This window comes from Branchiostoma belcheri, unplaced genomic scaffold (assembly GCF_001625305.1).
Source record: "Branchiostoma belcheri isolate BF01 breed outbred unplaced genomic scaffold, Haploidv18h27 scaffold1, whole genome shotgun sequence".
Classification (NCBI taxonomy): domain Eukaryota; kingdom Metazoa; phylum Chordata; class Leptocardii; order Amphioxiformes; family Branchiostomatidae; genus Branchiostoma; species Branchiostoma belcheri.
Window position 1 is genome coordinate 4,332,595 of NW_017802379.1, and position 11,976 is coordinate 4,344,570.

General features: G+C 42.9%; 1 pseudogene; it reads left to right on the forward strand.

The window, feature by feature from the left end:
• Nucleotides 1-128: 128 nt before the first annotated feature.
• On the forward strand, nucleotides 129-11,838 carry LOC109465734 (annotated as a pseudogene).
• The last annotated feature ends 138 nt before the right edge of the window (nucleotides 11,839-11,976 follow it).

The following is an 11,976-nucleotide window of genomic DNA, read 5'->3' on the forward strand; positions in this document are numbered from 1 at the left end:
GCCTCCCGCCAATATATATACCCCCAGCCCGGTCACCCGATAACGCCCAGTGTAATGCTATTCATGACAGGTAGGTAATTACCTCTCAGACCGCCCCAGGGAAGGATTGGGGGTGTCAACGTACCCACATGACGGCCGGCCACAAGACCCGCGCCCATTGGCTGGCTGGTTAGAACACACAGAATCAGAGACGGTATTGGAAACATTTTTGAATACTTACGGGACGTTATAAATGTTGCTAAGGAATGTGGGGTGCCACAAACACCCACGTAGGTACGGAAAACGAGCATTACCGTTCAGAAGAAAAAAATCATTACCAGTAACTAATTAACAACCTGTAATGAAGAACGATCTTCTGTGACTACCAATGAAAGTAAAATATCAGAATAAAACATGAGCTTAATCTAGAAAATAACAATGTCAGACAGGAAATTACAATACGACAATCAACACCTAACATTCCGTTGTTGACAAGGTATGTGTTGATGTCAGTTTAGAGTTATGTATGTGAAGTTCACCACGTAGCCTTCAGCAGCATATCTTAGTCATGACGAAATCTGACGGTATTTTATCGAAAATTTTGTATAGACAATGGTATTAGGACGTTGGTTTTCGTAGCCCACGCATTCTTTTATGTCATAGGCTAAACACGTTATTTGTTAAAAGTACAAAGTTCCTGAACGGACGAAATTCCAAACTCTCAAGGGCTTCCGAGGAGTCACGGAAATAGACGGGTTTTGCCGAACTGGAGTGCGCCGAAACCACGCTGCCATCCGCTTCCTGCATCAGAACAATGACTTCTGATGTCGCCTGTCGCCCAGGAATTCGTATTTACGATCCACAACACGGAAACTTTTTAGGTCTTGGACAAAGACATGACCATTTCTAATGTTTTGCAACAATATTGACTTCGACTATATCGGCCTTCAATGACAATGATAAGTAATAGATAACTAGTGCATATTGGTAACCAACAAAATATCTTACAAACGCAAGGGCAGTTCAAAATCATTGAAAATGTACCTCTATCATTTTTTTCACGTCATAGAAACATTGTTGATGTCACACGTAGATGTGAGTACTGATCATGACCTCAGATTCCAATAATACCGAACATAAGAAAATTCGATATCTTATGATGACATTCCTGAACGTTTCATCATCAGACATGCTGCTTTCTTATCTTTTAATTCTACTACAACTCGAATATAGGCCCAAACTATCGATCTTCATCATTTGGATACGAGGAAACCCTACCAGCAAAAAAAAATGGTACACAATATTTCATCGTAAAAATGTAGGCTTGTCAACTATGTCCCATTTACAACCATTTTACACCGCAGTTTATACAACCTAAATCTCTTGCCCCTCCCACATGTAAAAGATTTTTAAAAAAGGGCAAGTCCCTATCAAACTAGATCAGGGTTGAACCATGGAGCACCGCCTGGAACACCCAGAATAGAGAGAAAACCGCCCACTTTCCGAATGTTTGTTTTAAGGTTTCCGACTGTCTGCCCTTGTGGCGACATGTTGTCACCCACTTAATAGGTCACAATTCCTGGACGTCGAAAGGGTAAAATTCGAAGATAATAGATTGTATTGACTTCTTGTCGCTTGAAGGCGGAACTGATCTGCCAGTTTTGTTCTTAAAGGCTTTATTTGCTATTTGATACTACAGATTCTGTTAGAGGCTTCTCATGAAGAGAGTTAATCACTGAAAATTAAGGCAGAACCACGGAGCATTGTTCTCGACTTGATGGGTCACGAGAGCCCACCAAGGACGACTCAGCTAACAGATGTCACCACGAATATATTAAAAAATCCCCAGGGTATATCAAACAAAGGGGGAGGGCCCCTTTTTAGTCTTGTTGCCCTGAGACGTAAGGAAGTTTTCGGGACATTTGAACAGGTCTCCCTCCTACGACTCAGGACGATACTTGAGAAGTTTGGTCGCACCAGAACCACTCCCACCTAGTGACTTCCTTCCTCTCCAGACGACACTACGACTTCATGACTGTACAATCATATCGTTAAACATGGTGACACAGACTTTCCTAGACTTACATTAGAGACATTTCCACGGCAATTTGCAATGAAAATGCACTTTTAGTGAATAAACGTCTCTTTGAGTCGAGACGAGGCGGTTCAGACGACAAATAGTCTGACCTTCGCCTGACCTCAAGAGACAATGGCGGGTGACAGTATAAGGGTGGGGTGAAAACAGGGACGCAGAAAAACAAACAAGTTTGAGTGATTTTTGGCCTTGACATCTTCATAACCTGACATCAAGGTCCCAGAGAAACGCTTTAGAACCATGGTTATAACCATGCGACCTACGTAAAGAAGAAGCGAATAAAAGTTGAAGTGTTGTAATGACAGAAAAAACAGGTGTTTCAGTTGTTCCCACCATTTTTCTTCTTTTAGGGTCATTTGTAGTTCAGGTGATTGTGTAAACATTTCTATTGGATATCTATAGGCATTTACCCATTTTTGTTACGTTCCTCTTGTTTGGTCGTAAATGGCATAGTCGTCATATGTAGCTATACCATCGTGAAAAAAAATGATTATATAGTTTAAATGAGGCCGCGAAAATGCCTTCAAGGGAAAATGCCTCTCCCTTTTCCCTCCGAATATTCTGAGAAACACTCTGATTGTGGGAGGTCCAAATGAGGAGAAATCTATCCCCATCGGCTGTCAGTCTGAATCATTTGGACACCTCCGCCATGTTGTAAATGACCCATAATACTCTCCTCCCTCACACCTGTAGGAGTTGGTGTGGCACGTGACCTTCCCATGACCCCCCGCTGTGTCGTGGGAGGTCTGACAGAAGTATGGAGACGGAGAAAAAAGCTAACAAAATTTCAGGCGGTAAATTGGTCCGACATTTGATCACTTTCCACCTTATTGGAGAAGCAACCAACCATATAAACTGATGTAACCGAGACAACGAGAAGGGAGGAGTTCGTAGGTCATTGGTTTTTATCTCGGATTTAAAAACCTCACTGTGTTAAACTACAACTTACTAGACGAATGTCACATATAGTCATTAATGGCAACGATATTTCTACTTCTTTCTATGTATATCTACTCTCACTGCTCCGTCCGTTTCAGATAATGAGTCAAAGCTCTTGCACCGCCAAACTCTTTTGCCTTTGACGCCTTTCATTCAAAACGAGATGGCAAAAATTGTCAACCATGCTAAATCGCAATCCCTATAACTGATTTCTACTAATTGAAAATCCCCATAGAGCTCAGGAATCGAGGATGTTGTGTTATCGAAGACCTTGGACGGAAAGCACTTGATACATTCCAAGGTCAATTCTTTCCTCCCCCAACGTTAGCAATGGGAGGTCTGGATCAAAACCGAATGCCGCAGAAGATAAAGATCTGTGACGAGTCAGGACACGGCCGCAGTCTCACAGACGATACACGAAAAAAACACAAATCTCTCTCGTTTCGACATTGACGGAAGGGTAGTGAAGATACCTAAGCCGGGTTGGACACTACTTTCTTCCTGGGAGGTCCTCATGTCGCCAGAGATGAAATATTCCTTGGAGCGGTCGAGTGAAAGGAAACCCGGGCATCTTTGCTCCCTGTCCCCCTCCCTCGCACGAGAGGAGTCCACGGGACGAAAGGGCACGGGAAAGTACACCGAGACGTCCTTGCACAGTGTCAATGTTGCAGAAAATTTCACAACTGTTAGCTGCATCTCACCCAGAAAATTCCCAGTGAAAGAAATTGCAAGTGATTCACCATCTTATGATTTTGTACGTTATTGCTTAATCGTTCTCCTCACAGGTCAATCGAGCATGTTCAGCGGACTTAAATGTATCCAAATTAGTTTTATACCGACCACAGCGCCTTGAGGCACGTGTGTTCCTCACAACCATGGTGGCATGTCACTGATACACCTTAAACATTTAGTACCGCACCACAAAACGTTTTTTTCGCGAGCTGGTCTACTTTATAGGAACACCGGCGCACTGAACGAGTGAAGAAGGCTTTGAGGAAGACAATCTGTATCTGTAGTAATTCTGTAGTAATTCACTAAACTGACGGTTTGTTCTGAGACGCAATTTGATATGCCGCTTCATTAAGACAGTACTGTAAGTGGAAAGGGTGATGTAATGAAGGAATAAACGGAATATAATGACCGATGAAGTGACCCCTGACCTCAGGTGAGCTGTTTCTCGTTGGGAGGTCCTAAATTGCTCACATAAAAAAGTACCGTCCGTCCGCAGGTGTGAAATGAGGGCAGGTCGCCTCACCTGGGAACCCTGGCGGTGCCGGGGACATGATTACGCACAGCGAGGTGCCGCTTCAATACTGTGATTTATGGGGGAGGACCGAACAGGTGTGCGGGATGGAGACAGGACACAAAACAGAGATGGATGGATAAAAGGAAGAACTGCAGACAATGAATAGATGACTGTGTGTTAAGACATACTAACGAACGAACGAAATGAAACGGAAGAGAACATTCAAGTATTTGAGACGTACAGAGGGTTTTCCCTGACCATCCTCACCTGCAGTCTTCGTAGAGGTCAACAATGACAATATATCGCTTTTCTTTCTAGGTTGATAAATTTGCTTAGAAGAAAGGGAAGAAAAGCATGGATGCACACGAAAAGAAAACTGCACGATGAGTCGTCTAGGCTATCTATGGTGTCTGTACTCCGGTACTTGCCGTCTCAGATCGCTGACCTCTATCCGACATGTATGCCCTGGAGTGGCCCACATCTCCCAGCGGAAGGATCATTATACCAACGTTGTCTACATCTGCGCGAATTGAGCAATGAGAGGGAAATCAGAGACGAAGAAGGGGTTTGAAAAATGCTGTAATTTTGTTGATATTACAGCGCGAGCCAAAACATTCAGGAAATACATGGGGTTCCCCGAGCAATGCGGTCGGCAAGTGCGGGCAAGGAAAAACAGATCGACTCAAAGACCTCGAGCTCCGCGCTCAGACTGAACGAATGCCGAATAACAAAGACTATCCTTCGTTCAGAGGCACATCTCAAACTATTTTTCATGAGTTTGGGTATATCCTATGAAACGCACGTCTATTGTATACTCTCAAAGCAGAGGTTTTTGGGTTTTGGGTTATTTTTGGCGTGTTTTAAGGCTTTTTGCTAAATTTGTTGGGTTGGGTTTAAAAAAAAATCCAGTGCAAAAAGAAACCCCAATAAAAAGCCTAAAACACGCCAAAAATAACCCAAACCTCTGCTTGGAGAGTACTATTGTATATCTAAACATTACAAGTTGCAGACTTCAAAGCAACTACTTTCTTGTTTACCAACTTCATCAGGTTCAAGGTGACCTTGACGCCCGGGCAGCTGTCAGGTGTAAAACGTCGCCACTCGGGCACGGAAAATTCCACCTGTCAGCGCTTTCTAATATCAGGCCTCAGTCCGACAAAAACAAAATCAGGGTCTATGACTTGCGTTGTGATGTAAACATGTGTGATGGTAACAATGTACCTACTTTTCATTGTGCCTATTTATGCATTTATTACCATATATGATAGACGTTGACGAGAGCATTACCCAATCATTTGATTAAAGAAAAACAACAACAAAGGCTTTGAAATCTATTACACAAAAAGCACCTGTTTTGTAAGACGATATTTTGGCAGTAAGATGACCACCAGGGAATTCTTCAAGAACAATCGATGGATGAGCTGGAGTATGATATAACATTTCCGGCTAAAATCCGCCCAGGACTTTTACCTGTTATCTACTCTCGAAGCAGAGGTTTGGGTTTGGGCATAAAAAAATACCAGTGCAAAAAGAAAGTCCGATAACTTAAAAGTCTAAAAACAAGCCAAACATAAGCCAAAACCCAAACCTCTGCTTGGAGAGCACCTGTTATCAGCGTTACCGCTCTCCTGGATTATACCAAAGAGTGCGACTAGTACTTTTTCTTATCTTTCAATTCTGAACTCCTTTTTAGCACCACACACCGACATGCTATCACCGAAATACGATATTTCAGAAGATTGCTGCATTCCGTCAGCATGAAGTACAAAGTGAACCACACAGATAGTCGCTAGAGCAGGTCCCGAGCTGCTATCTTGTCTGTGATCAGGGCGTCTGTAGGCGGCAAGAAACAGTTGGGTTCACAAGCCGGAGTGGGAAAAGGGGGATTCATTCTATAGCTCTAGAGGGGATACTAAAGTTTACATATACTTTTTTGAAACGGTACTGCTATTGACCACTTTTAGGCACTGAGCTTGGAAGGTATATTACTATGCCAGAAGATGCCAGTGGATGTTTTTTATTGAAAGCTTGTGGATTTCATCTGAGTGAAAAATATTGACGAAAGTAATGTTCACCCGGCGCGTGTGTGTACCTTCTCTTGTGTTTGAGTGGGTGGTTGTGGTCATTTTATCCTTTCCATTTTGCTAATAGAATATTTGGTGGGTTGTACCAACTCCCAACGGAGGGAGCGACCGTTGGTAATCGCTGATCCCTTCACAACACTACAAAAATCGTAAAACCTCACTTTTGTGTTGTGGTAGAACCGGGATTTTCCAATCTTCTATCTCTTCATCAGAAAGAACACAGAACGATCAGTATCTCATATACCCACATTACTGACGCTACAGTGGCATCAGCAAAGTTACTATCTGTGGCATCAGCAAAGTTACATCTCCAAGAAAATGTAGGGCCTAGGGTCAATTTCAGTGTTTTACGAAACCCTTCAAGTAGTACAACTAAAACAAAATCTTCACCTTCTTCCACATCTGCATGGAGATACGACAAACCAAAGAAGGGTGGCGTATGGACCTTCTATGGCCAATGGATACTGCCTGGCCAATGTCGTTTGCCCACCTAGGATCTGCTTGGAGATTACAAACGAGGAGCAATACAAAATATGTGTTTAAAACAGAACTGAGTCAGCAAAAAATGATCTCATTAAAGGATTTGAACAGCGAAATCACAAGAAGCAGTTTCAGGGAACCGGGGCTACATATGTTGCATACCTGGCGTACGTTTGGTGTTTACAAAAAATACCCCTTTGCCTCCCAACGGCCCTACACACAAAGCAATTGCTCACGCGTTTACCAGGTAATCAGCACGTTTAAAACATACCTCCGTGTAAGTTTTCAACTCAATAGATCCCCAAAACAACGCCATGCGCCGGGCATGTTTTGTGTTTTCAGGACTATCTCACTAATTAGAAAATGTGGATAAGCCTTAATCTCGTTAATTGAGCGTTTGCCCTTAAGCGTTTACAGTGGAATTTTGAGCGAAGTGACATGTTCCACTAATGGTGTTATTGCTGTAGCATTTAGATGAATATCTCTTTGTGCACTGTGTACTGTTTTAAGAGCTTTCTGGACAGAGGGTTTTATGTACAGGTGAGCCGGCCTTAATAGATGGGGCTGGGGTTTATCAGGATGACAGTAACTGGTTGCTCAACGATTCTAGGAATTTTCTCGCATCCGCTCGTTACTTAATCATCTCCTGTAAATTTGCAAACCGTCAGCATTCACAGATAAGAGAACAATTCTGTGCAGGTAGACGCACCGGTTTTACATTTGGGAGGCAAGATTTTTTTTTACCTCACCGGTAAACTGCGCAAAGAGGAGGGCGTGGTGTTATTTTGTCATGTTTGTTTGTTTTGAATTCTGAACAAGAAATAGTTTTGTTCGATATTTCTCTTTATTAGGAAGTTAAACTCAACATCAAATCATTGAACTACCATGTTGCGTCCCTCTACTGCACCAATATCATAGTATCTTTTTTACCTCAATACCAGGTGTGACGGTATCTTATTTTTCTACCTTATCACAGGTGTATCTCCCGCTCTGAAGCCCTCCCACCCACGTTGACAGCAGTTTGATTGACACATATCAATCTTCATCTTCCGTTGTTTTCTGTTTTTCTTCGGTAGAAAAAACGATAATCATCTTAAAAACAACAACTAAACACATCCAGGATTAACATATGAAATTGATTAGTGTCTAAAATGACAAGAGCTTATCCCTGGGTTTAAATCTGGTGGTACTAATGATACAAATATATACGGTTATCATCGCTGTAACGGTTGCATCTAGTCTGCGCACTACGTACGGGGCACAAGTGACTTTAATACGACAAAATATTGACAAGTTTTGGCCCCGAGATTGTAAGTTCGGGCGTGAAGATAAGAGGGGACACTATGCGGTGAAATTGCCTAACGCCACAAATACATACAAATCGTCAACGGGTGTTGAATATGGATCAAATCCCGTGAATCCAGAGTGCGGAGGTTCAAACCCCGCTCGGGTACGGTGTGACAGGTTCAGGTCATCTTTGGTAGGGGACGTAAACTTTGGCCCCGTGCATTGTCAATCTAGCCCCTGCAAGTGTAAGAACCCAACAAACTTATCGGGAAGGATAGTAGTGATCGGTGTGCTTGCAGGCAGGCTCGTGATTTCTCTCCCATCACTCAATGACCAGAGACGACGGCCAATGGCCAATGATTAGCAGACTGGTCAACGTCGCCTCGCCATCATGAAAGCACCGATACTGTTAGGTTAACCACATGTGTGACGTGCCACCACGTGGTGGCTTATGCATACAACTTTACAAGTATACACTGGGTTCAATACTTCCCCACCGTTCTTTGTCATTCCAATCTAACATTCCACACAAAACTCTACTTTTAGAGGTTTGAACTCGAGCACTAATTGTCACTTTCTCTTTTGTGGCTGAGAAAGAGCATTCCTCGCATATACGTGGCCGGACATAAAAGGTCCGACTTCGCCTAACCTGTGGTTACTTACTAATCACTTCTAATTACTATCATGAAGAGACCGCATCGGAACGCAAGGTCGGAAATGGCCTCGCACCGCACCGGTCATCATCTGCAAGTTCCTTCCTTTCTTTTACAAGGTTCTTATTTTGGAGGGAAGAGACGTGGCATGTAGTTAGAAAGGAAGTCACAGTGTTGTTTTTTCTTTTATCTCTGTCATGTCTGTGTCCTCTATCATTGCCTCTTTGTCGCAACCTTCTAATCAAGTCGGGGCCGACATTATCATTAGGGCGGAGAATGACGACATTTGCCGAGCATGACGTCACCTGCAGACGATCTCCAGATCACTGTTCTCCTCAGAAAATATCAAAGACAGATATTCCAAGGCGCTTCCCAAAGACCTTCCTATACCATACGTCCTTCGTAAGAAAATCAATGAATCTGTTAAATTTGTGTTAGGAAACAAGAAGATGAATGGATTTTTAAAGTATTTCCATGCGGATCGGTTGTTAAAATGGAGACATGCGTAACACCGACTTTGATACATTATATGCTGGTAAACATACAGCACTTTACGTGTTTGGTTAACTGAATCTAAAACCACTTTTAGGAGATTCATAATCCGCAGTTCCTGTCTGATACGGGATAGCCAGTTCTGGTGCGTATATGGGGCATCAGTGACGAACGCGTTTTGAATTTAAGTCTCGCGTTTCAGGTAGCCAGCCCGGTAGCTCTTCAGTGTTCCTTCCGTTGCGAAGAAACAATGAACAACACATCTTCTGTCACTAACTAACCTGCGTCTGCACTAATGTGTGTTTCTCTTTTAAAACTTCATTTCCTATGATGGCGCCACGCGATCAGACCTAACGTAAAGGAAGGTGGGCGCTGTGTTTCCTTTTCAGATCTAGACATTATGATAATCTGTTTAGATTGAGAATGTCGCCTTATAATGTAATCTAATAACTAGAGGGCGACCGAAACGCGTCCCTATACCCCTCAGAATCAGTCAAGTAGTCAACGTATATTCATTGAGTAGTGTTGACGTCACGACTGTAGAGTAACGTGAATCTGCCATTTTCTAATTGAGGGGCATCTTATCTCCTTTTCAAGAGATCAAACCTAAAGATAGCTAAAATACTACATCTAAACGTCATCAACAGCTTTTTCTTTATTTTCTTAGAGTTTCGCAACTACACGTAATTATATAACAGTGGGAGTTGAAATGGCAATTGGAATGCCCACGTTGTTTGAAGCTCATGTGGTTCAAACAACCACATGACATACCTTCTTTTTCATATTCTTTACGATTGCCCATTTAGCCCCCCTCCCCACATTTTGACTCTAATAGAAGTCCAGTTATGCTCGACTAGCTCTTCCCAAACCACAGACATGACGGTACAGCCACTAAATTAACCACAAGCATTACCTCATCTTTTCAACAGGTGCACACAAAAACGGCCACTCCTCCAAACACAAAGCCACAAAAAGAAAAAAAAGCACGTCCTCGTTTCCTCATCTGAACATAATTGGGCTGTGCACTGCCCTCTAATTATTCATGTCATCGGACATGTCAAATCTTTAATCATGCGGATTAACTTTTCCTGTCAGAAACGCGGGGAGGGAGTAATTTTATTTCAGGCTTAATGAATCTAGTCTGAAAGAGTCGTAGCAGGAGGTTTTGCGTCAGCTTCCCTTCTAAAATCTCGCCCAATTACCGGTATCTTTTGGTATACAGAGTAGCTCTGTGATTTCTGGCTTGATGTGGTTCTTTTGGAGACTGTCAGGAGCCCCACAGTGATTGTTACAGGAGACTACGGGTCTGGGGTTTGTCCTGGGGACTTGGGAAAAAGTCGTCTGACGACAGAACGGGGTCGACCTGAGATAGCGGCGGCACAAACCCTGTGTTAGAACACATCGACCGTAAAATTGATAATCCAGAAGAATTAAAAACTGCTCAATTTTTACGCAGCTGGGGACTGGACACTCAAAAAGAACTCTACTTGTACGTTTGGTAATTAAAAAGGGTCAGAGAATTATGTGACTCTATCGGTGGACAGGTAACGTTATAGTTATACAATAATGTCGACATGTCATTGTTGGTTTTAATCATTATCGTCGTATCACCAGAAGAGCTAACCCTCTGGATTTTTGATGAGGATTGAGTTGAAGTTTATGATAGGATCTACGTAGCACTGGTGACAGAACCTTGCTAAATTTATATGCAGCACCGAGATCCCAAACAAAGCCACCGTCATTATGTCAGCTAGATTATAGGTGTACCTCCAGACAGGAGCCTTAAACTATGGCCTCCCCGCGGTGAGCCGAATTATGAGATTTGGAAAGGTTCTGTCTTCCTTTCTTTCGTGACGCCAAAATCTCCCCACCAGCCTAAATATTATCTATTGGTGGTCATCCCGTATTGTCGTCCGAAGAATACTGACGTAAATGTTGCCCCGGAATGAACCCCTGTTGTGAGAATCTTTTCCCGTCCACAAGTCGAGATTTTCTGTCGCTGCTTTGATCTTGTAGCTACAGTAAGGTTTGACATCCGCCATGTTTAAAAAATCTGACCGGGCCGGTCAAGGTCATGCAAAGAACATGCTTGAGATTCTAGGTCAGCAGTTTAACTGCCTAGACAGTGCAAAACAATTGCTGAAGACTTAAAATGTCACTTTGTAAGACCATATACGAAAACAAAACATCAAAGGAAAAAAGATCATTAAAATTGTTTGTCATCAGTATTTGACAAGTCAATTTGTCAAGATTTTGCTCAGGAAACATTTATCGCAGATTTTAATTTGATTGTCCACACAAACCGAGAAAGACTTTGATGTCTTGCCCACCATAATAACAATATTGTACGAGTTGTTTTTGACTGTGTGCAAATTAGCGGACAAACCGGTACTATTCACTTAACCTGTCACCCTACATACCGCCTGACTGGCGCGCGTTCTTTCATCCACTGCGACCTTCCACCTTGGAGTCACAGGTGTGTGAGGAAACCCTGCACACCTGTCCACCATCAATGTACCCACTGTGCCCCAGACCCTCCCCTCCCTCCTATGTACCCTCCGGGCTTCCCAACGAGAGTCTTAAAACTAATAACTCTACCCAAAAATTAAAAGGAGGATTGTCTCAAAGATAATTAATCATCGCCTTTGTGTAGACGTTTCCTCAGTTTGACAGGTCGTGTAGAAGTAGTGTGGTTAGCCTTGAAATCAGGTCATTCGGTGG